Source organism: Dipteris shenzhenensis, chromosome 14 (genome assembly GCF_047967505.1).
Source record: "Dipteris shenzhenensis isolate YYH24624 ecotype China chromosome 14, Dip_SZ_1.0, whole genome shotgun sequence".
Taxonomy (NCBI): domain Eukaryota; kingdom Viridiplantae; phylum Streptophyta; class Polypodiopsida; order Gleicheniales; family Dipteridaceae; genus Dipteris; species Dipteris shenzhenensis.
This window is the reverse complement of record NC_141609.1, coordinates 18,457,476-18,484,105: the sequence shown is the minus strand read 5'-3', so window position 1 is coordinate 18,484,105 and position 26,630 is coordinate 18,457,476. Positions and strand designations below refer to the sequence as shown.

General features: G+C 42.7%; 1 long non-coding RNA gene across 1 annotated transcript; it reads right to left on the bottom strand.

Annotated features, from left to right (window-relative positions):
• Positions 1–7,229: 7,229 nt before the first annotated feature.
• Positions 7,230–8,381, bottom strand: LOC147894290 (uncharacterized). The gene is made up of 2 exons (XR_015542135.1): positions 8,094–8,381; positions 7,230–7,444 (listed from the first exon to the last, which is right to left on the bottom strand). It is a non-coding gene; the product is annotated as an uncharacterized LOC147894290 (long non-coding RNA).
• Positions 8,382–26,630: the final 18,249 nt, after the last annotated feature.

The window sequence follows — 26,630 nt, the reverse complement described above, 5'->3', positions numbered from 1 at the left end:
CTCTCTTTCCACCTCTCTTCTCTCCTACAACTCCACTAACAAGCTCTGAGTTAAGCTTGAGAACTTGTGCAATGGGTAGATATTGAAGGAAGAAAAGTGCAAATGCAAAAGCATACCTTTTATCCCTGGCAGTGGCACCAAAAATGTGGTGTGGTCTCAACAATGACTCACGTGTCATGGGGTAGTTGAAGATATGCCAACGGAGCTTCCACTCCCTACTACTCCTTGTGGGAGCAATGCATAGCACGAGTTGTCCACAAGTGTCACTGAAGCGGCCTCCGGATTGTTGCAATGTGGTTTCATGTGAGAGAGAGGGAAGGTGAAGAGGGGAGGGGGAGAAGGAGGAGGAGGGAGAAGGGAGGAAGAGGAAGGGAAGAAGGAGAAGGGAGTGAAGGGGGATAGAGTGACAACCACAAAGCCACTAAAATGGAAACAAGAGAACACCCAAAACACTCTCTTGGAAGAAAAGAGGTAGCTTGTATTCAAACTTGTGCAAATGACAATGAAGACTAGAGTCAAACTTTTGGCCTTTTATACAAGTCACGTTTTGAAGGGAGGGCCAAACCTTTTCCTTTTTAGCACTCTCCCTCACTTTACAACCATGGTCTCTTGGTCTTGTAGGGCGCCAAGGTATATTGCTCTTCTTATCGACTCTCCCTACTAGCGGAAATAGTGCTTGTATTAACCATATTAAAGCGCTTGGGACATACCTAGTATTAGGAGGTGATCCTAATCGGTTCCCAAATAGCGCTTGTGTTAGCCTTGCCACTCCTAAGCTCGGGTGATTTGGGGCTCAAACTCCTTGAGTTTGAGATGTCTTCTTTCATGGCTATTTCTGTTGGCGTCGCTATTTCCTGTGGATGTGGAGCTGAACAGTGCAAGGTGCATGCACTTTGAAGTGTGCATCTCCTTGTTCCAACACCTCCTTGTTCTGGGCGGGGGTAGTTGGAATGTACAACCTGTGCATGTTGCCTAGAATATTTGTACTTTTGGGAGGGCTTGGGGTATCAAACTCCCTGAGTTTGAGCTATACTCCTTCCATGTGCACATTGCTTGTAATCTTTGACCTTGGTATATTTGGGTATCAAACTCCCTTGAGCTTTTCTTGTTGAAGTAGATCATTCGGCTTGGTCACCTTTACTCATTGATTACCCTGCATTTGGTGGTTGTACTTGTGGATGCTAACAAGCTCAAAAGGAAGGGTAAAGGATCTTTGTTGCCCAGCCCCAAGATTCCTCCATATCCCCTAACCCGCGGTCCAAGAAGGCCATTCGAGTAGGTGACGACTTTGACTAGGTGCTCATCCAAGATGATTCTGATGAGGAGACAACTCCTCTTGCCACCTCCTCTTCTTTCGAACAATCTTCCACCCAGGGAGACCCTTGTCTGGCTTATTTTCGGGAACGTAGTTGCATATGGTTTCTAGTAATATGTGGCGAATGTTTGTTAGTGCATACCTTCAGGTACGATTCATGCGATTCATGGGAGCTCTGCAAAAGTTGTTTCATTGGGACCCCGTAATCAAAGGTTGTGTTATTGGGACCTCCAATGCATGAAAGATGTTTTATTTCAGAAAGTAGATAGTAGTTGGTGTTTCATAGTCAGCCAAGTTGCGGTTGCTTCTACCCACGCCCTCTTTTTGGCTTTCATGATATGGGTTTTGCTATCATAGTGTCACAGCTTTTGCTCATTGTGAGTCATTCTTGCAATGAAGGGAGTTTAGTCTTATGCGTCTTCTCATAGGAATTATGATATTGTAGATTAAATACTCTTTCACTCCAATAGTTTGGGAGATCTTCCACTCTATAATGAGCGCAGGTCATCTTTTCAATGTTATAACTCCCATTTTTTGGTCTTTGTAAAAGCAATGGACTTCCTATATTCTCTTACGTTACATGTTGTGCTGCAATGTTACTAAGATTTTGCAATTACTGGTCTTCTTGTGTCAGAAATCTTATGGAATATATTGAAGTAAACTATTACTATTATGACATTTTCATGGGGGATGTTTTTTGGTGACCATGCCCGAAAATGGCAAGCACACACTCTCTCTTCTCTCTTCTCTCTTTGAATGTCTATTTCCCTCTCTCTATTCGTGCACATACTCTCTCTTATTCTCCACTCCCCTATATCCCCTCTTCCCCCTTTCACAACCCCCCTGGTGCTCCTTCCCCTCTCTCTCTCTCTCTCTCTCTCTCTCTCTCTCTCTCTCTCTCTCTCTCTCCCCCCCCCTCTGCCCCCCCTTTTCTGCATGCCCCCTCCCCCGCTCTCTCTCTCTCTCTCTCTCTCTCTCTCTCTCTCTCTCTCTCTCATAATTCAAAGAAAAGGGTGTAAGAAATCTCTTGAATTTTGGTCAACATGGTATCATAGTAGGTGTTTCCCACAGGACCGTGGCAAATTTTTGTGCGGCCATCGCATGAGCGACACGTGGCCACTACGTGACTATGGACATGTTATCATGATCCACACAATGACTTTGAAATATGACTTGATTTGTGTGTATCAGCAATGGTGGTAGCTCTTGATGACTCCCTAACACGTGCGTCTCCCTCCTGTGGTCTTTGGTAAATGCACTAGCTACATGGTGTTCAGTGGCAGCTTGCGCCCAACCTTGCATGTTTAGGTTTGACCAGTTGGTCATGTTGGTGCTTTGTCAAAGCAATGTTTTGTAACATGAACATCCTTCACACAAGAAAATCATTTTCTTTGTTGCTAACTGAGAGAACATCCCAAAGGGCATCCTAGGAACCCCTACATGGCACCATGTGGGGACTTAGAACATAACCACACAACGTCTCTGACAATTAAGAAAACTTTTTTTTTGTAGCTATCATCTACAAATTGCCAAGGAAGAGCAAGAGGAGGAATGATGATTGTGGTTCTAACTATATGAGAAGGGAAGCACTAGAAGAAATTGATTATTGTCATAACTGAGGGATTCGAGGCACAAGCAATGTGTTTTGGACGAGAGATTCTAGCTACACGTAATGTTTTGGATGAGGGATTCCCGGAGGAGGGAGATGGAAATGGCAACCCTACAACATTATAAGAGGCCTAATAAACTTAGGGTTCACATCTTAGGGTCAAATTTGGCTTGGCTTGGGTTCAAACCTTGGCTTGAATTTGGGACACTGTGGCATAAGCCTATGCCTAAACCTAAACCTACACCTCTCTTTGTTTTCTGTCTGTTTCCTTCCCATTTCACACCCCATTGTCATCATACAAGTGTTCCTCACTACTAAGTACATGACCTTCTACGCAGGTAGTGACAAGAGAGTACAAGTGAAAATAGCTGGCATCCATTGCAAGATTACTGAGGATAGACTTTGTCATCATTTGAACGAAACACATGGTATTTTTTATCTTTCCTAGATGATTACAAGGAGCAAAGAGTTCCTCTAGTTCTCCCTAGTGATTATGGGGGAAACCTCAATGCCTCTTATAGAACATTGATCAAAATTGTGATGCTAGCAAATGTTGATATCAAGATTGAAACCCCAACTTTGGTTGAGTGCTCTAAGGATGACATTCGTGAGAACAGTTTACATGAGAAAATATTGACGTGCACACCAAGATCAATTATTGGAAGATATGTAATCAAGGTTGATGAACATCATAAGGACATTCTTTGCCAATTGCAAGCAAGCACAAACCAAACAACATGATTTTGAAATTCTTATTGTTCGCAAGTTTTGTTGTAAATTCGACATGGATTCAAGACATTGCTTTCAAGTTCCAAAGATGAATACATGAAGCACTCAATTCTCTACACCCTAAGAGAGATTCCCTTAGTTCCATGTGTATTTAAGAGAGCACTTGAGATATGATTTCCTACAAAGTTTCATGTTCCCAAGACAAGCAATAGATGATTCGAAACCTTGTTATCTTATGAAAATGTCAAGACAAAGGGTCACTATGGAAGAGCAAGAAATCCATGATGTCTTTTGGGCCATTCGCCGTTGTGAGCATGGAAGTAAAGTTCCTTGTCAAGCTTGGCTATCTGGTAAGGATTATCAATGAGAATAATTTGAGTGAGAATGTAGCCCCATGTTTTAAGGGAAGGATAAATCATACCCAAGGAGAAAGGGTGCAATTCTTTTGGTTCTATGGAGATGATATTTTACATGCTTGGACTCTAAGCAACAAGATTGTTAAATTTCCAAGAGTACCAACCACTTGGCTTGTCCAAATGGGAGTTGGCTTGGTAGCTACAAAATTGCGAAAATTACAAGATCAGGCTTTCAAATTCAAACAAACGTCATGCACTCAGAGATCTTAGTTGATAACAACAATGTTGGGATACCATTCATCCATACTCCTGTCAGTACACCTAATTCATCGCGTCGTAAAATGAAACGATGCTCAAGTATCCCTAAGGCTTGCTCTGATCGTATGGCTTGCTCCTTGTGCATGAGAGTTGCAATAAACACAAGATTAGTGTGGCATGTGGATGAGGATGAGGAATTCTTTGTTACAAGCTTTGATTTTGTCATTACTAGCAATACATATATCGTATGTATATGCAATGAACCATCTTGCACCTCTGAGGACTTTTATAATCATGACACACATGGCACATTTTTTCTATGCAAGCACATGTACTTTATTACATTCATGCTTTAGGGCAGAATATGGACTACATGACCAGACACCAACCATGATTAACATCATTGGAAGTCTTCCAACTTTTAACATCATTCATGTCTTAGGTCATCATATGGAACATACACACACCACGATTAACATCATTGGAGGTGTTCAGGCTTTTAAGATCGTTCATGTCTTAGGGCAAAATAGGGACCATACACCAACCACGATTAACATCATTGGAGGTGTTTCAACTTTTGACATTGCCTAGGTTGTGTTATTCATTGTTCAAGGTGACATCGTTTGATGGAATTCATTCACCCTCATTTGATGCAATTCGGACTTCTTGACATAGTTTTCTAGTACAGGCCATGACAAGTGGAGAGCTATGTATTTTGTTTTGGCCCTATTTTGACTTGGCATGTACCTCCTTTTTTGAATTACATGATCTATGCTTTCACTTTTGTTGTATGTCAATGGCTATTCAAAGTGACTCACATTGATGTAACTCGTACTATGAAATAGTATTCTGGCTAAAACTAGGATATGTGGATATTATAACTTTGCTTTGGTCCAGATTTATGAGGATTATATCCCCCGTTCTTCAATATGTAATATCCGCTTTTAGTAATTTAGTTTCATCAACCATGGTACTTGCAAACCTTGCCTCCAGGAGCTATACATGAAGCCTCCTCTACATATGTTTCCAATGAATGTTCATCGAAGCATCTTGAGAGAGTTCTTGGGGAGTACTAAAATGTTCACAATGCTTTTCTTAGTTAGGAGAGAGTTTATATTGGCATAATGAATTACATTATCTACGCTCTCACTTTTGTTGTATGTGAATCATTGTTCAAAGTGACTCACATTGATGTAACTCATACTATGAAATAGTACTGTGATATAAGCTAGGATAAGTGGATATTTATAAACTTTGCTTTGGTCCAAATTTACAGGTCTATATCTCTCAGTGATCTTTACTTTCCACAAGTGACCTCCGTCAACCATGGAATTTGCAAAATTTGCCTCCAATATCGTATATGAAGCCTCCTCTCTCTCTCTCTCTCTCTCTATATATATATATATATATGAATGTGCATTGAAGCACCTTGTTACTTTTGAAGGAATGCTAAAATGTTTGCATTCCTTTCCGTCAAACATGGAATTTGCAAAACTTGCCTCCAATATCGTATATGAAGCCACCTCTATATATATATATATATATATATGAATGTGCATTGAAGCACCTTGTTACTTTTGGGGGAATGCTAAAATGTTTGCATTCCTTTCCTTAGTAGAGTGTTTATATTGAGACTGTTGGGGAGTGCTAAAATGTTCACATTCCTTTTCTTAGTAGAGTATTTATATTAGAATATAATGAAACATTTTTTTGTCAATAAAAGCTCACTAACTCACTCTAAAACAACTCATCAAAAGAATTCCCCAACCTACAAGGCTATCCTTGTAAATCGAGAAAACCAAAGGATAGATGGTGCAATACAGAACATATTCCCATAAGAGCTCTCATTACTTTCCACGACGACGAAAAATTGAAGCTAGACTATGACATACACAATGTAAGCAAAGTGCAAAGGTCATCTTAGAAGTGCCACACCATCAAAATGCCCTTAGTTGCATCCTTATCCTTCTCAACATTAGCATGTACCCAAACAAAACTATCATATACACAAGAAAATCACTACAATCAACAAACATCCGCACAAGCAATGGCATGTGTCACTACTAACATTCAGATGCTAATGCAGAGACAACTTTTTATGCGAGGTATTTGCCTTTTACGAACTTGCTTTCATATATGTAAAGCTCAATCTAGAGATAACATTACCACACATGTATACTAGACTTCCATTTCTAACCCAATGTCTGCACAATGTTGTTCTCTATTTTATTATTTGAATATTGTTTCTCTTCTTGGTTAAATTTCTTATTTCACTACTGTCCTTATGGATAGTAATGGTCTATGCAATATGATGAACCAGCCAAAATACAGGCTGACCTCCCCCACAAATACTTTTGCTCTCTCATGCAATCTCAAATTCCGCTGTGAAAAAGTAAAGAGAAATATGGAGTGTAACCCCCCCCGCCCCCCCCCTTCACACAAATCAATTAACAACACAACGAATCTCCGAGAACTATTCCCCTTAAGGCTTCAAGTGAAGCATATTCTCCCTCGTGCTCAATGCCAAGCCTTGTCCTTTGCACAAGTAGAGAACTTGCTACCATTGGGGCCAGCAACCAGCCACACCTTTGAACTATAGTATATGTAAACAAAAATCTTCACAAAAATGAAGCTCTATGCACTACAATAGATCCAACCATCATCAACATCCCTACTTTCACATCAATACAGTTTTGGTTTTGTTGTATTATACGACAACCTTAAAATTCCACTAATATAAGAAGGCCTAAAAAACAAGGCAGAATTGCGTAGACATATGACAGGGGCAATCGAAATGGGTGCACATAGACTGCCTCCAAGTATTCAATGCACAATTCATATCTTGGCACTAAAACATGAAATCAGACAACTAAAGAGCATCTTACTATGGTGAAGAATGGATCAGCATGGCTAAGCTAGAACTGAAAAAATGCAGAATAGAAGACTGAAGCACTAAGGATGATAAGATAAACATAGTCTCACTGAAAAGCGTAAACAATAAAGCGTTGCATCATATATCACTGACTAGATTCATACAATATGTCGCAATATATATACGTTCATAAGACTAGAACATATCCAATCTTACAAAGTCAAGTTACATTCTACCAGAGTATCAAAAACTTCAAAAGGTTGGATGCACGCTGATTGTCATTCTCCGAGGGTACGCCTTTTCAGCTACAACCACACATAACCTAGTTAGAACCAACTCATGGTTAGGCACTGACACATCCAATACTCAGCCCCAAAAAAGCCAACAAATCTGGGACTAGCATGAATGTAATACTGTGTTGTTTTGCTCCTACAAAATTAGACTTAAATAGAGGTTGAACCTACAAAAACAAGTTTCAGGAATCATAAGCAGTAGCAGGGGCTCCGAGGAAGCCACATCAAGCTTGGCTTGTAAGGAAGCTTGATTCGTTAATACCCTAGACATGGACACAGCAATGTACAAGTCATGCACGTCAGGACGCAGGTAGTCAGCATGTGGGCAATACATGCATATCAAGATGTGGGCATCCATGGACACATCAGAGGTCATTTAGAAAGTGGGGGTGAACCCAACAAACATGTCTGCTCCTAACTCGTCGACAAGTGGAGACGCATTCAATAATGAGAAAAGGAGAAGCGGCGGAGGGGCAAGCCTGCCAAGCATGCCTGCGCAGGGGTCATGCACGGGGAAGACAAAGATGAGAGGTGAGCCGACAGAACATGATCTCTCTCTCCCTCTGACCAGATGCGGCCTCCTTTGTCTTCGCCGATGATAAAACACGTAACGGACACAGAAAAGAGAGGAGGGGGGCAAAACAGAGGAAGGAGGGCTAACCTGGAGGAGGCAGGGGGAGGGGTGTAACGGGAGGAGCCGTTGCCGGAGTTGTGGTAAGTGGAGCCGTCGGGGTTGGAGTAGTAGTAGGAGCCGTCCTGGTTGGAGTAGTGGTAGGCGTTCTGGTTAGGCGCAGAGGCTCCATAGTCGCGCGAGCAGTAGTGGTTGCCCTGGTCGTTGGTGCCGGAGCCCTTGTAAGAGTATTTACGGTTGCGTCCTCCCATGTTCTCCTGTGAGATCTCCTCGTGAACTGCTGCTACTGCTGCTGCTTCTCTCCTGGAAGGCTTTAGTAAAGGCCACTTCCTTTCAAAAAGGAAATTGACGTGGCAAGTTTCTTTGCAGGAGGTGCACACGTGTCGTTAGGAGTTTGACACGTGTCCAAGGACATGTTCTGTGCATGCTGCTGGCCGTTCCCCTTTTCTCTCCGCCCTCATTCCTGTTGCTTCGCTATTTCTACGCTATTCTCCGAGATGTTGGGGCTTCCTCTGAACCTGCACTCTTCGGCCGTGGCGTTGGAAAGAACTCCGAATTTCCCTCGTATTCCATATGCATTTGTCTCGGCAAGTTTTGGTATCCAAGTCTACGGCGGTGATGGGCAGTGGTTTTCCCTTGGTTGCATGCATAGTATTGGTCGACGTTCATCTTCGGCGCCACTTTTGCATCCACACTTTGTCCTGGTCTTCTGGAATGTATTTTGCGATGCTGATATGGCCATCAAAGCCCCTGTTTCGGAGCTGGACTCCTTCGATGTATTGGGGCGCGCTCGTTGCGCTGCAGGAATGGCCACCGGAAACGTTGAGGCGGTTCCCTGTTTTTCAGAACTGGAACGATTCGCATGTACTTACGTCGATGGTGTTACGGGATCTTGTCTAGGTTCTTTGTGTTTCTGTGTCTTAAACGGAATTGATTCGCGTGCAAAGCGATAGTGAGGAAGTATTAGTTCTCAACGGTTGCTTTTTGTTGGAGAGACAGGTGGAAGTGCGGCCAAGCTTGTGAGCGTGAAGGAAGAACCGGAGGAGTGTAGCTGGCCTATGGAAGGTGATAGTTATCATGCTGTTTTTTTGTGCATGTGCATAAGCTTGGCTTCTAACTCTGTTTTTTGGTGGCACGTGATAATAAAAACAGCGTACAAATACCTTCCTAGGCGGTATACGAAGAGCCTCTTGTAAACGTGAAGGAAGAAACTGACGAATCTGATTTTATGATGCAAGACAGTATATATTGTATTGCAGGATACTTTTTTAAGAATCCACGGTTATACACATATTGCACCACCAATTGTTGCTGTGCGTGGACGTTGTCTCTGTAGTTTACTGTATCTCCACGCAGCTGAAACGTGTTGAAGATAGCACATTGTATTCTCGTGTGGGTGCGTGGCTGTAGGCAAGCTTATTTTGGGTTTATGTATCGATGTGAAGACACTGAAAATTTTCATTTTTGGCAATGCTATTTTGTGGGAGGTGTGTCTATGTGACTGATTAGACCCACTGCATTGATTTCTTTTAAACATAGAGTTTTTGGTATTAAGTGTTATGTCTCCATGATTACTTTTGTTGTACCAAAAGTGTGTCACAGAGCACTCTTGAAATAAAGTGTAAAGTCTTTCACTGTCATCATGTGGTTACCATTAGTTAAGCACTTTTCCTGCCAGTTAAGGAAGCATCTATTTTATTTCAGAACTATTTTTCTTTTTTTACATGGTATGCACTGGTTTTTTCTTTTTCGATCATATTCTGTTGTGATCATTACAGCTTTTAATGTATTCACATGTGCAACTTGCATATGTTAAAACTTTATTCCCTCAGCTGTGCGAATTGTATTTTGACACAAGTCCAAAATCTCTCATTAAAGGTTACATGCATAGAGAACGATTTTGTGTATGGCATAGAATTGCATATTGATACGTTTTTGCTTCGTTTCCAGCAACAAGGCAGTCATCCATAAAAAAGGAATATGAAGACGATGCTACATCAAATGCATCCCTCCAAGATAGGCATACTGATACTCCCCCTTTGCATGATAGCCAATACAATGTCCGTGCGATTGTTCCTTTAAGAGACAACTTTGTTAGTGGGGGAAATTCCTTACCCATATTGCCAATAGATGTCATATCCAAATTTACATGGCATAGATTTGCGCCTTTGAGGGTAAACTACTAGCAAAGAATGGAACATACAAAGCTCGTAACCCCAACTATCCCGTATGCATTAGGGCTGATTTGAGTGATCACCGGAACTGTGACTCCATTACTTTGGTGATTCCGCATGCATTTGTGGACCAATATAGGGGATTACTTGTAAGTTGAAAGCTTTTACCAAATAGAAGGAGCCACTGTTGTTCCAAAAGTGAGTGGTGAGGGTGGCACCGCCACCTTCATCTGGACAAACAACAACTCACAACAACAAACATTTGGTACAGAAATTGCTTACTGGTCAGACCATTCCATTACATACGCTACAACTCCAATCTCATTAGGGCAGACCCCTTGAATGAAATTCAGCTTGTTTCAATGCAAAGAGTGCATTCCCACCAATCCTGCCTTGAAATATGGCACACCAATCGAATGCCATGCAAAGAGCGCATTCCCACTAGTCCTGCCTTGAAATGATGCACCCCAACCGCTTGGAATGCCAAACAAGGTGTATATATATATATATATATATATTCACGTGGCCTGTCCCTTGAGAATATGGCTGAGAACTTGAGTATATCTTTAACCTATTAACCATGGTCCACAAGGAAATCAAGGTGAATGATCAAAATCATTCATGAGGCCTACCCTAGAAGCTAAGAGAGAGAAGAAGAAGAAGAAGAAGAAGAAGAGAGCAAGAGAGAGAGAGCGAGAGAGAGAGAGAGAGAGAGAGAGAGAGAGAGAGAGAGAAAGGGGGAGGAAAAATAGCAAGAACAAAGGAAAAAAATAGCAACGGTGGATAGCCAATCACCCATTTGCATGCGTCCAAAAATTCACCAAACTACCAATCCAACGCGGCCACCCACAATTAGACGCTTTACTATCTCAAAACAAAGAAAACGATTACTATAGCCTTTCCCCTGGGTAGGCCAAAAATTTGAATACATTCAAAAGGCCTGCCCTGGAAGCTGAGAGAAAGAAGAAGAAGAAGAGAGAGAGAGAGCATGGGGGAGAAAAAAATGGGGACAAAAATAGCAAGCAAGAAGAACAGAGAGAGAGAGAGAGAGAGAGAGAGAGAGAGAGGGGGGGAGAAAAATGGAAATAAAAATAGCAAGCATAGAGGATAAAAATAGTAGTGGTGGACATCCAATCACTTGTTTGCACGAGTCAACAAAGAAAATCCACCACCCAGCTAGCCCCAAATAGAAAATTTATCATCTTTGAAACGGCACACCGATTACTATAGCCTTTCCCCCCCGGGCAGGCCAAAAACAAGTTGAGGTTCCCTCAAAGGGCCTGCCGTGGTGATTGGAAGTTGGTGTAGTTAATTTGTTATTATGTGATAGGCCACGTGATTGATTGGACTGTACTTTACATGAGCCCCAGACCACGTGGATTTTACGAAGAAAATCTTTAAAAAAAAATAATTTTCGCTTTCCCAAGCTGGCCCTCCATTACTAAGGCTTCCACTGTACATGTGGCAGGCCAACAAGTTGAATACATTCAAAAGGGTCTGCCCTAGAAGCTAAGAGAGAGAAGAAGAAGAAGAAGAAGAAGAAGAGAGAGAGAGAGAGAGAGAGAAAGAGGGAGATGGGGACAAAAATAGCAAAAGCGAGAAGAAGAAGAGGAGAGAGAGAAAGGGGGAGAAAAAAATGGGGACAAAAATAGCAAGTAAGAAGAAGAAGACAAGAGAGAGAGAGAGAGAGAAAGGGGGAGAAACAATCAAATGCCACATTGACACGCAAATAAGGCAAAAGTAGAATTTTTGTCATCTTAACAAAACAGACTCTTCACTATAGCATTTCCTCCTGGGCAGGCCAAAAAGGGAGGATTGAGGAGAAAGGAGTTGCCATGTGTTAGTATTCTGGGATGTTAGATGAGAAGAAGAGAAAAGACGATTGACAATTGATGCGCTTGACTATTGGCATTCAAATCTGCCGACGAATGACGTTTGTGATCCAAATTTGCATGCGCTTCCATCTATAATACTACCGGAATGGCAAATATATGAGGCTTAAGACCTTCAATCTGATTGCTAATTCCGTATGAAAAATGTTCCTCTGAGAGCCTCTCGCTTTCAACTGGGTTCCCTTCTCCCAAGGAGCAAATCCACCACATATTTCAATTTGCAAACTTACCTAATCGCAGAGCTTGCAAAACAACAACTCTACATGTGCAGCTCTGTATAGATACATTGGCAGATGTAGCGTGGCCATTGCATGCATAGCTAAAAATATGATGGAATTCATCTATTTTTTCCTCAGAGAAGAATGCATTACGTCTTGCTTGGAGTTGTAGTCTGTTTGGATAGTTAACAGGGATTGACCGGTGTTTGTAGATTACAAAAGAAATCAACCTACTTCCGGTCCCTCATAGGTAGAAAATTTTGGGTGCGACACTTTGCATTCTTATGTCATTTCGACCTTTTCCGAAGTAGATCCATCAATCTAGAAAACTTTAGGGACCACAGGCCATTCACAAGTTTGAAAGTATTAAAATTGAATTACTTCTTCTGCTTCTCTCTCCGGTATGATGCTCTTGCTCATTCACCATACCTTTGTGTACAGTTCTTCATAATCCAGGCAACATGAGAATCAAGATACCCTTGAGTTGTAAATGTAAAGGACAACGATAGTACAATCATCGATCAATGCACTCAACAAGGGGCGAAGCTAAACATTGAAGAGAGGACAGTCTATCGAAGTCTTGATTGGGAAAAAAAGCAATCAAGGAAGAAATCGTAGGAAGAAATCGTCACCATGGAAGATTTTTTCCTATTAGTTTCATTAAGCAATGAAACTTTTATATTGGTGTCGGAAGTTTCAATGACCTAATAAAAGTAAAGGTTTGATAAAAAACTTAAAGTTTCACCAAGATTTACAAATTTTCCTTTAAAATTCAAAAGAAAATATATAAAATTGCAATATGTTCTACACATATTGCCAAACTAAAAAAAAAAGCTTGATAAATTTCGCCAAGATTTTATATTAATACATAAGAATAGCTTCAATAAAGACATCCCTGATCGTTACTAACCTTCAAATCTTCCGTTTGGCTACCCAACATAGAACCTTGATGCTTTGCTTCATACTCAAGGTCCTTGATAGAACTCCCTACCTTACGCGAAGCTCCATCAGCTTGGCTGTGCACGTCTGATGCAACGTTCTCAGCAACATGCTTTGAGCCAGCAACAAAGTCCAAAATCTAATTTTTTAAATTTTTAAAAGAATTTTTTGGATAATCTATTCATAGCTTTAAAGATGCAGAAGGATTACATGAGCCATAGAGGCATGCTTGAACATGTCATCCAATAGATTTTCTTCAGCTAAGGAGTTGAGAAAACACCATCCTTCCATTAGATCACACATGCACTTTTGTCCATCCATTTGCCAAGCACTCACTGTTGAGTATATTGTTTGTAATGGTGAACAAGGAATCGAGTGCATGTCTTATTGTTAGCTTAACAACATTGAAACCTTGAAGCACATCATTGTCTACTTGCATTGACTATGTGTTTGGGGGGTGCTGAATATGTATTCGCCAAGCCTTATTCTTATAAGTTATGAATCATGCCATCAAACAAATTGTGTTTGTGTACAAGCATTTTTGCTCTTGCTGGAAGTTGAAACTTGAACTACATGTTCTCCTTATTTATATATGAGCTATCATTGTTTTAGAAATGAGGATGCTGATTTTAAGGTATAATGAAGTCTAGTTGGTCCCTTGACAACTTGAGTATATGCGTGAATTATGTGTAGTTTGGTCTCATATATCTTAGTTACTTTAGAGTTTGTCCAAATTTGGTTTATCAACACTCCCATATGCCGTCGTCATTAATTTAGAGTTTGTCCAAATTTGGTCCATGGATTTTTGTTGGCATGTTAATTCTCTTGTATTAATTTTTTCGCTCTCATGAATTTTCTTCATTCGCTTTACTCTTTTGTTTGAAGTTAATATTGAAGTCTCCTAAAACGAAGATATCCTTGATGTTTGTTGGTAGTTGAAGCATCTCCTCTCTAGAGTTTTTAGCAGCTCTGTAGTTTTTGCATGTGGTGACTTGTAAACATTGTAGATCGTGAGCTCGCTATGTCGGGGTGATTTGGAAGGCTCCCTACATGCTCCCTTGATGCAGGTCCCCTTCACCATCTGGTCATGCTGATGACGGCCCGCTTCTTAAAGTCCAACGTGCAGAAGACATCTCCACCATGGATGAAGTAATGGAGATTTTGCAGGTCATATGCTGACAAAGCTCATCAAGGGTGATGGTTTGACAAAGCTGACGCTACTACAGTGGAGTGTCTTTAGCGTGACCTTGCATGTATTAATGGACGTTAGAAGGCTCTGCAGGGAGATGGGGCAAGGTATTCAAGGGCAAGGTCGTGATTTTGCTTGAGTGCCTCTGCTGGCAGTATAATCGTCTGCTCGACTGTTGTTTTATTGTGCTTTTCATTAGGAAAGTTGCGAAGATGCTACATCAAATGCATCCCTCCAAGATAGGCATACTGATACTCCCCCTTTGCATGATAGCCAATACAATGTCCGTGCGATTGTTCCTTTAAGAGACAACTTTGTTAGTGGGGGAAACTCCTTACCTATATTGCCAATAGATGTCATATCCAAATTTACATGGCATAGATTTGCGCCTTTGAGGGTAAACTACTAGCAAAGAATGGAACATACAAAGCTCGTAACCCCAACTATCCCGTATGCATTAGGGCTGATTTGAGTGATCACCGGAACTGTGACTCCATTACTTTGGTGATTCCGCATGCATTTGTGGACCAATATAGGGGATTACTTGTAAGTTGAAAGCTTTTACCAAATAGAAGGAGCCACTGTTGTTCCAAAAGTGAGTGGTGAGGGTGGCACCGCCAGCTTCATCTAGACAAACAACAACTCACAACAACAAACATTTGGTACAGAAATTGCTTACTGGTCAGACCATTCCATTACATACGCTACAACTCCAATCTCATTAGGGCAGACCCCTTGAATGAAATTCAACTTGTTTCAATGCAAAGAGCGCATTCCCACCAATCCTGCCTTGAAATATGGCACACCAATCGAATGCCATGCAAAGAGCGCATTCCCACTAGTCCTGCCCTGAAATGATGCACCCCAACAGCTTGGAATGCCAAACAAGGTGTATATATATATATATATATATATTCACGTGGCCTGTCCCTTGAGAATATGGCTGGGAACTTGAGTATATCTTTAACCTGTTAACCATGGTCCACAAGGAAATCAAGGTGAATGATCAAAATCATTCATGAGGCCTACCCTAGAAGCTAAGAGAGAGATTAAGAAGAAGAAGAAGAAGAAGAAGAAGAAGAAGAGAGCAAAGAGAGAGAGAGAGAGAGAGAGAGAGAGAGAGAGAGAGAGAGAGAGAGAGAGAGAGAGAGAAAGGGGGAGGAAAAATAGCAAGAGCAAAGGAAAAAAATAGCAACGGTGGATAGCCAATCACCCGTTTGCATGCGTCCAAAAATTCACCAAACTACCACTCCAATGCGGCCACCCACAATTAGAAGCTTTACCATCTCAAAACAAAGAAAACGATTACTATAGCCTTTCCCCTGGGTAGGCCAAAAATTTAAATACATTCAAAAGGCCTGCCCTGGAAGCTGAGAGAAAGAACAAGAAGAAGAGAGAGAGAAAGAGCAAGGGGAAGAAAAGAATGGGGACAAAAATAGCAACAAGCAAGAAGAAGAGAGAGAGGGAGATGGGGATAAAAATAGCAAGCATAGAGGACAAAAATAGCAGTGGTGGACATCCAATCACTTGTTTGCACGAGTCAACAAAGAAAATCCACCACCCAACCAGCCCCAGATAGAAAATTTATCATCTTTGACAGTGCAGAGCAATTACTATAGCCTTTCCCCCCGGGCAGGCCAAAAACAAGTTGAGGTTCCCTCAAAGGGCCTGCCGTGGTGATTGGAAGTTGGTGTAGTTAATTTGTTATTATGTGATAGGCCACGTGATTAATTGGACTGTACTTTATGTGAGCCCCAGACCACGTGGATTTTACGAAGAAAATCTTTTTAAAAAAATTTTTTCGCTTTCCCAAGCTGGCCCACCATTACTAAGGCTTCCACTGTACACGTGGCAGGCCAACAAGTTGAATACATTCAAAAGGGCCTGCCCTAGAAGCTGAGAGAGAGAAGAAGAAGAAGAAGAAAAAGAAGAGAGAGAGAGAGAGAGAGAGAGAGAGAAAGAGGGAGATGGGGACAAAAATAGCAAAAGCGAGAAGAAGAAGAGGAGAGAGAGAAAGGGGGAGAAAAAAATGGGGACAAGAATAGCAAGTAAGAAGAAGATAACAAGAGAGAGAGAGAGAGAGAGAGAAAGGGGGAGAAACAATCAAATGCCACATTGACACGCAAATAAGGCAAAAGTAGAAATTTTGTCATCTTAACAAAACAGACTCTTCACTATAGCCTTTCCTCCTGGGCAGGCCAAAAAGGGAGGGTTGAGGAGAAAGGAGTTGCCACGTGTCAGTATTCTAGGATGTTATGAGAAGAAGAGAAAAGACGATTGACGATTGATGCGCTTGACTATTGGCATTCAAATCTGCCGACGAATGACGTTTGCAATCCAAATTTGCATGCGCTTCCATCTATAATACTATCGGAATGGCAAATATATGAGGCTTAAGACCTTCAATTAGATTGCTAATTCTACAAGAAAAATGTTCCTCTGAGAGCCTCTCGCTTTCTGCCGGGTTCCCTTCTCCCAAGGAGCAAATCCACCACATATTTCAATTTGCAAACTTACCTAATCGCAGAGCTTGCAAAACAACAACTCTACATGTGCAGCTCCGTATAGATACATTGGCAATGCCACGAGTAGCAAGCATTGCATTGAAGATGAATTACGGTGCATTTCAGACCATGAGGAAGAGTCGCCAAGTAGGAGCGATGTACGCATTTTTAGTGTGGATGTAGCGTGGCCATTGCATGCATAGCTAAAAATGTGATGGAATTCATCTATTTTTTCCTCAGAGAAGAATGCATTGCGTCTTGCTTGGAGTTGTAGTCTGTTTGGATTGTTAATAGGGATTGACCGGTGTTTGTAGATTACAAGAGAAATCAACCTACTTCCGGTCCCTCATAGGTAGTGAATTCAGGTGCGACACTTTGCATTCTTATGTCATTTCGACCTTTTCCGAAGTAGATCCATCAATCTCAAAAACTTTAGGGACCACAGACCATTCACAAGTCTGAAAGTATTAAAATTGAATTATTTCTTCCTGCTTCTGTCTTCGATATGATGCTCTTGCTCATTCACCATACCTTTGTGCACAGTTCTTCATAATCCATGCGAAATGAGGATCAAGATACCCTTGAGTTGTAAATGTAAAGGACAACGATAGTACAATCATCGATCAATGCACTTAACAAGGGGCGAAGCTCTAAACATCGAAGAGACGACAGTCTATCGAAGTCCTGATTGGGAAAAAAAGCAATCGAGGAAGAAATCGTCACCATGGATGATTTTTTCCTATTAGTTTCATTAAGCAGCAAAACTTTTATATTGGTGTCAGAAGTTTCAATGACCTAATAAAATTAAAGGTTTGAAAATTTCTCCTTTATGAGAAAAAATTTAAAGTTTCACCAAGATTTACAAATTTTCCTTTAAAATTCAAAAGAAAATATATAAAATTGCAATATGTTCTACACATATTGCGAAACAAAAAAAAAAAGCTTGATAAATTTCGCCAAGATTTTATATTAATACATAAGAATACTTCAATAAAAACATCCCTGGTCGTTACTAACCTTCAAATCTTCCGTTTGGCTACCCAACTTAGAACCTTGATGCTTTGCTTCATACTCAAGGTCCTTGATAGAACTCCCTACCTTACGCGAAGCTCCGTCAGCTTGGCTACGCACGCCCGATGCAACGTTCTCAGCAACATGCTTTGAGCCAGCAACAAAGTCCAAAATCTAATTTTTTTAATTTTTAAAAGAATTTTTTGGATAATCTATTCATAGCTTTGGAGATGCAGAAGGATTGCATGAGCCATAGAGGCATGCTTGAACATGTCATCCAATAGATTTTCTTCAGCTAAGGAGTTGAGAAAACACCATCCTTCCATTTGATCACACATACACTTTTGTCCATCCATTTGCCAAGCACTCATTGTTGAGTATATTGTTTGTAATGGTGAACAAGAAATCGAGTGCATGTCTTATTTTTAGCTTAACAACATTGAAACCTTGAAGCACATCATTGTCTACCTACATTGACTATGTGTTTGGGGGGTTGCTCAATATGTATTTGCCAAGCCTAGTTATGAATCACGCCATCAAACAAATTGTGTTTGTGTACAAGCATTTCTGCTCTTGCTGGAAGTTGAAACTTGAACTACATGTTTTCCTTAGTTATATATGAGCTATCATTGTTTTAGAAATGAGGGTGATGATTTAAGGGTATAATGAAGTCTAGTTGGTCCCTTGACAACTTGAGTATATGCGTGAATTATGTGTAGTTTGGTCTCGTATATCTTAGTTACTTTAGAGTTTGTCCAAATTTGGTTTATCAACACTCCCATATGCCGCCGTCGTTAATTTAGAGTTTGTCCAAATTTGGTCCATGGATTTTTGTTGGCGTGTTAATTCTCTTGTATTAATTTTTTCTCTCATGAATTTTCTTCATTCGCTTTACTCTTTTGTTTGATGTTAATATTGAAGTCTCCTAGAATGAAGATATCCTTGATGTTTGTTGGTAGTTGAAGCATCTCGTCTCTAGAGTTTTTAGCAGCTCTCTAGTATTTGCATGTGGTGACTTGTAAACATTGTAGATCGTGAGCTCGCTATGTCGGAGTGATTTGGAAGGCTCCCTACATGCTCCCTTGATGCAGGTCCCCTTCACCATCTGGTCATGCTGATGACGGCCCGCTCCTTAAAGTCCAACGTGCAGAAGACATCTCCACCATGGATGAAGTAATGGAGATTTTGCAGGTCATATGCTGACAAAGCTCATCAAGGGTGATGGTTTGACGAAGCTGACGCTACTACAGTGGAGTGTCTTTAGCGTGACCTTGCATGTATTAATGGACATTAGAAGGCTCTACAGGGAGATGGGGCAAGGTATTCAAGGGCAAGGTCGTGATTTTGCTTGAGCGCCTCTGCTGGCAGTATAATCGTCTGCTCGACTATTGTTTTATTGTGCTTTTCATGGGAAAGTTGCAAAGAGGGATTTGTCATTGGTTTTGGACAACCTTCCAAGGGCGATGCAACTTGCAAGATTTTCATTTTTTGGGCCGTGGGTTTTTTAAGGGTCGGCGGGATTTAATGCTGAAAGACAATTGGTTTCATAGGAAGTAGTTTGGTGTATGTTCTCCCATGATCTGCTTCGTTCTTTGCTGATGAGTTCTTGTTGCATGAATGCGTAGTGTGGGTACATTTCCCCAATCTCTCTGAGCTTCTCATTGATGAAGTTGAAACGATTGCTACCTCTATGGGTTGTGTTTTGTACTTCCCACCAACTCTGTTCAAGCATGGCTCAGCTAATGTTTGCCTTCTCTGGGATATGCACTCTGATCCTCAATGGGTGGGAATTGATAGCACTAGCACAGTTTGGGGTTTTCCATGATGCCTATTACCACTGCCATCAAGTTGGTCATTTCACATGTGATTGTTCTCTGCGCCTGAAGGAGCCCGTTGTGGTTGATTCTCTTGAATTGGGTAACACTCCTAACAAATTGCTTCTACACAAGGGGAAGTTGCCACTTTCTGGTGATGATAGCTGTGTTCAGTCAAGTCGCAAAAAGGGTAACGTTCAGCAGCATGATAAGACGCTCGCCTCTGTAGAGGTAGGGGTTGCTTCAACTCTCGATCCTACAACTTCTAGTGGTTAGGTTTGAACTGAGGGACAAGAGCACATCATTCCCACTCCATAAGTTGGTGAAACAATTCATCATGGCACCGGACAATATGATGATGCAGGTACTAAGGATCAGAGCGGTCTAGGTCCTTCTACCTCCACCGGGCCTTGTAATCAAGGCATTGGGAAACATAAACAATTGATGACTCTCCTCTCCACTCCATAAAAAAAGTTTCTCGTCGCAGCGGCCTGCTTTTACTAACGTTTATGCCCCCCTCGACCTATGGATGAAGGTGAGGCTGGGCACCAACTCCTTCCCTCATTTTATGCCTGTCAATCTAGATAGTTCGAACATCCACGTGTTGTGCATGAGATGGAAGCAGAAGATGGTGGCTAAGTTTATGCGATAATACGTGCCGGATTTCTTAGCGATGGAAGAACTGAAGACTCGTTTCACTAGCCTGGAGGGGGTTCAGTTGTCTAGCTAGCAGCTTTTATAATTGTCCGACTAGGGGTAGGGCATGTTTGTCAAATCTGGTATACCAGCCATGTTGGTTCATGCGTTGGACACTGGCTCTATCATGGCGATGGTGGTCCAACCAGTTCCTATTTGTTTCAGTATATTCTTCAAACTCTTCTCTTACTCGTTATCAACTTTGGAATAATCTCACCCAACTTGTTCATGGGTCAAGGTCATTCTGGCTGGTGATTATAATATAGTTACTACAACAGACGATCGGTTCCATCCCAAACATGACATCTCTGTTGCAAAAAATGCACTTGGGAAAGCCCTGTTCTGCAATATTCACTTGTGAATTCTGCAATATTCACTTCTGATTCATCCTGGTGACCTGCTCATTTGGACCGGTTTTACATCTTTGATAATGCTTGGTGGCTCCAACTTGCAATAGAAGGTCAGGTTATTTCCTCCTCAGTCACCTCTGACCATCTACCCATTTCTTTTTGGGGTCACTCCCGCTTGCCCTAGAGTGAATGATCGTGGGCCTTTACCCTTCAAGATGAATGTTAGTTTCTTCGGGAGACCGGATTATGATGATGCCTTTTTGGATGATTCAGACACCCCTTGGAGGAATATGCCCCATTGCCAGATGGAAAGCTTGTCTTCAAAGTACCACAATTATTAGCAAACACTATGGTCGGCAAGACAGGTTGCGTCGGAATCATTTGACTACTCTTCAGTCCATTTGGGAAGCATTGATGAATGCGCTTCAAGTCTCTCCTTTGGATCCCTATTTACCTCCCTTACTCTGCTCTACTGAATTGGCAATTCGTGCCTATGACCACTCATGGATGGCTGCTGCACATGTGCAATCCTGATTGCATTGCTGCAAGATGGGGATAAACCATCAGACTATTTCTTCAAGGTGATTAAAGAGAAAAAGATATAGGAGCACACCTCTGTTATGTTGGATAGTCAAAGTAGACGCATGACAGATGAAAGGAAAATATCTTTTATTGTCTGCCAGCATCTTTCTTCAATTGTAGGGGCTGCTCCTCCTCTTCCTTCTTATTATCAGTAGAGGGTCAATGCCTTCCTCCAATACACTAACCCGGTAGTGGTTGCCCATGCTTCAATGCCCTTTTTCAAAGGATGAGTTGTGCTTTGTAGTGAATTCAATGGCTCGCAATAAAACACATGGGCCGGATGGGGTACCTATCAACTTCTTGCAACACTTCTCATCATTGTGTGGTGAGGATCTTACACACATGGTTAATGCCTATTTTAGGTGAGGCAACAGTTCGCTAGTCATGAACCAAGGAGTGATTAAACTCATCCCAAAATCCATGAATAGGTTGAAACCTGGCAATTGAAGGCCTTTAACGATGCCGTACAAAGTCATGGCTAAGGCCCTTGCCCTTCACATCAAATTTCTTCTATCTCTGCCGTTCCTTCCTCTGCGTCAATATGGGTTTTTACATGGTCGCAATATCCATGACGCCATCCTCAGCATGTTGATCGCTATTGACTTCGCAATAACGAGTGATTCAAGGTTTATTATGCTCGATTTAGACCTTGAAAAGGTATATGATCATGTTCGCTAGGACTGTGTGTTACTGGTAATGATGCGATTGGGTTTTGGTTCTCCATTTTTCTCTATGGTCAGCACACTTTGTCAATTGGATCTCCTTTGCCATCTGCTACCTATTTGGTGCACGGCAGTCTCTGATGATGTGTGGAAAACCAATTTCTAGTTTATTGGTGATCAGTCATTGGGGCTTAATGTGTGGGTCAATCGTTGGCCTTTTTGCAATGGTATTGCACCTTTGCAGATCAAGCCAAGAATTTCATGCCAGATTCACAATAAGGGTCTAACCAATTTGCATTCCATTTGGGACCCCCAATCCTCACAATTTCAGTCTCTAATCGACATAGTAGCTCGTTTCACTCTGTCTCTTGCAGAACAATGTTTTGTTGCTTCAACTATGGAGAGACTATGGGAGTAGTAGCCTACTAGTTTGGTTTCGATGTGGCCACCTGACCTTTGTGGTTGGTCACTACTCACGGGTAAAGATTTCCCTCTTCCAATTCCGATTAATATCCCTCAGCTACGCGAAAAGCTGGTGTGGTGTGCAACTCCATCACGTTGTTTGAATTTATTTATATGGAGAGTCCTAGTTTGTAAACTGGCTACTAAAAATTGCTTGTGTAAATGGAGGGACATTTCTTCATTTTACTCGGTTTGAAAGTCACTACCATTTTTTTGCCCGCCCTCGGGGTAGCCTTAGCAATGCTTCAAATTTGGCAAAGCTGAAATATGTTGACTCTTCTTCATTGGACTTGAATGCAGATTTAAAGTGGTTGACTCTCTCTCTCTCTCTCTCTCCCCTTCTTTATCTCCTCAACTCTTCTTCTTGCACACCATCTCCACCTTTTCCCTCCCCCCCCCCCCTCTCTCTCTCTCTCTCTCTCTCCCCCCTTTAGCTCATGGAGTCTTCCTCCACACCATTTCCTTTTCGTTTTCTTTTTTGATCTTGGGCAAGCCTTATGAATGATTAAATATCATTCACTTTGTTTTGGGATTGCTTGTTCTCTAAGTTTGTTTGGCAAACCATGTAGGCTTGGTTAGGTTGTGCTTGTATCCACATTAGGGTTTGATGGAAACAAGCCTTGTCAACAAACCCTGCATGATGGGATGCATCACTAGGTGGATGTTGATCCTATTAGAATTTGACTTTACAATCGCGGTGCGCAAGGGCAAAACCCACGTTCTAGCCAATCACCTATCGAGGATCCCCAATGGTGAAGCTCCAACAGGAGTGGAAGATGATCTTCCTGATGCTTCCCTCTTCTTCCTCGACGTCATTCCAGAATGGGCCACCAAAATTGGCCACTACTTGGCCAACAGATGGCTACCTAAACGAAAGCAAATTGAAAAGATACTACGTACCACTCACTATCCCTACCGTTCAAGCCATACATAGAGAAAAAGAGCTCAAGGCAGAGGTAGCCAGGATGAAGCACCAAGCCATCGAGGAAGCCACAATCCATAATGCTAAGACCCGACAGCTTAGATAAATGACCATTTTCAAGGCAATGACTGAATAGATTCAACTAATAGATGAGCTAACAATAGAGCCAACCAGGTTTCTTATTCATTTATAGCTACCGTGCTTGCGCATCAAAGCACCTAGTCGGGGGGATAAAAGTCTATAAAAGCAGACCTACCCCGCCGGGTCGTCGCCATAGCAGTTGCAACCAAACTCTGTCAAAATTTATCCAGAAATCTGATAGTTTCCTGCCCACTTCCCCTCCATCCTCACGAGAAAATTGATGCCCTCTTGTTCCTCCTTGTCCACCGATTCCGTCGTCATACAACTTCCACTTCTGTTCACCATGGAGTCCGAACATGACTTCTTCGAATTTGCATCACACCTGGACCTCCACCCTCACCGTATTCTAGAGGCCACCGGCCCATCAGACTCTCAGAGCACCCCTTTGGCCATAATTCGAATGCCGGACGAAATATCGGTGGAGGACTTACAGGAGGAAGACACACCAAGTCCTGGGCATCCTTGACGTATTGCTTTTCTAAGACTAGGTCAGGGTAGGTCTCTTTATAGGTGGAAGCTGGTGCCAGGCCCTGAGCCTACACTGATGTGTTTACTTTCGGAATAGGGGGACCTCAGGATCACCCTGTATGGAAGACGGTTTGAAGGTGGCAAGGGTGGCTGTCTCCTCATCGGAACTATCTTGGATGAACACTGGATCGGAAGCGTCACCTACTCAAATGGCTTTCTTAGAATGGGTTAGCGGTTGTGGAGGGATATCAGAACCGGGCAACAGGGATACCTTGCCCTTCTTGGTGAGCTTCTTCATAGCCTTTCCCAGTGCCTTAACCTGCATCCGTGTAATGACTTGTAGTGGCACGGTGGCCACATGGTCTTGTTCGATGCTAAGCAGATTGACACTCTTGCTCTTTGGCAGGGTGAGTGGAGTGGTCGGTCTTCTTGTGGGACACTCCTGGAATAGATGCTTCGTGTCGCATCCTACGCACAAGGGAGTGGGGTTGGTTGTGGTCGGGGCAATGGGTGTACGATCCCTGTATGAATATTCCTTCAAGAAGTGTGGACCTTGGCATTTGAAACAGGACACCGGAGGGTTCGAAGTGCCTCAGTAAGGGCATTCATTTGCTCTATGGGGACCTTGGCAAGTATAACATTGGAGCAGGGACCTGCGAGCCATTGAGTTTGGATCTCTCGCTCTTGCATTTATGGGGGCAGTCTGGAATTCGGGGACTTGTTGCTCCTCTGGTGGGAGGTAGTGGGCTAAGGCTCCACTTCCCTCCTCGTAAGGGTAATAATCATGAGGTCCATGATCCGGGTCTGTTTCCTCCCATTTGTTGGGTAACTCTTCAACCAACACTTGATTGACTAGGGTGATGCGAGGTAGTGGGGGCTACGGGCCTAGTATGGGTGAAGGCAGCGGAGCAGGCTGAGCACAGTACTGGCTAGAGCTAGTGGCTCCAGGGCCACCTTGCGGGAGTGGGGGGTTGGGTGGGGTGGTTAGGGCCAATGGGGGTCGCATTTGATACATGGATTGGTGGAAACAAGTGGGGGTTGCTCGACACTTCTTTGGAGGTTCCTACTCTCCATTGCTAACCTAGCTGCTCAAACAAGGTGGAGACTAGCTCACTCACATCCAAGATTTCAGAGTCGTTAACATCCTTCTTACTTGTCTCTACACTCGAGGACCTAACTGATGTGGCTACTTCAGAGGGGCCCGAGACTTATTCGAATCCGCTTTGTCATGATCTAGTCACTTATACGGATGGCCACTTTGCTGCATAGATCAAAGGAGATGGGGTTCATCACCATGAGATGGTCATGCAACTTTGTGTCTCTGCTAACCAGATAACGAAGCGTGGCAACAATCGTTCGTCACTCATTCGCTCATAGAGTTCACAGTGGGCATTGAGGTGCTTAATCCTCACAATCTAATCCCTAAGGGATTCTTTGTCGTTTTGCTTCTCCCCATACAACTAGTTGATTGGGCTCCATTTATGGCTGCTGGGAGCGAATCCCACAATAAAAGCCTTTCTCAACATCTTCCAGTTGATCTTTTCCTTTGGGGTGAGAGCTCTATACCATTGACCTACCTTGCCATCTAGGCTAAGGCTGAATGCATTGGCCATTTCAAGGTCGCCTAGTGCACCAATGGCTTCACAAATCTGCTCGAACCTTTCCACGTGGGAGACCGGGTCTCCTTCCCAGAGGAACTTGGTCATCAACTTGGAAATGGCTATGGGACGGCTTCTCGAGGGATTTGCCATCCCTGCAAGGAACACTGGTGCGGGTGAAGGTGGTGTTGCCCCCCTTCCTAGGGCATTTACCAAAATACGCATAGCCTCATTAGTCAACACCGTTTGAGTAGCTAGCAGGGGTGGTGTGGCTGTGGGCTTGACGAGTTGAAGGGCTGGTGGCCTTAGGCCTTGCCCAGGTGGTGGGGTCCATGTAGTTGTTGGTGTTGGCCTCGGGACGGAAGTACCCATGCCTGGATTCATTGGCGCAACCGATATAGATGGGTAGGAACGGTCTCCCAGAGGTGGGGGGTCCTACGGCATGGTAGCATTGGTCCCATGCTGCAGGCACTAGGGTGGAAATTGTGGTGCCCCAAAATTGACGAAGGATGGTGGGGCTAGGGTGATCAGAGGGTCGTAAGGCATTCCACCTTGGAAGTTCCTAACATCCCCTTGACTTGGGTCTGGCGTAAGAGGAGGAACCTGGATTGGTGAAAGTAGTGTCAGGCCCAGTTTGTGGCTGGAGAACTATATGTTGCTGGCCTTTCCTTCCTGTGGACATGTCGGCAAAGGGGTTCTCCATGTCTACCGACTCTATTCTTCCCAAGCGGCCGAACATATTAGAGAATGTACCTCTAAGCCTAGATGCAACCAAAGGTGCAAGAGAGTCACGAGAGGCTAGACTCATGAAGGGGGGCTTCCGATGCCCTTAAACTCATGGGGTCTGGCATCACTCCTTCAAGAGTCTCTGTGTCGTTCGAACTAGATTGAGTTTTTAGACGGGGTCCTACGAACGAGTGGAGGCTAGGAATCGAGCTACCAGAC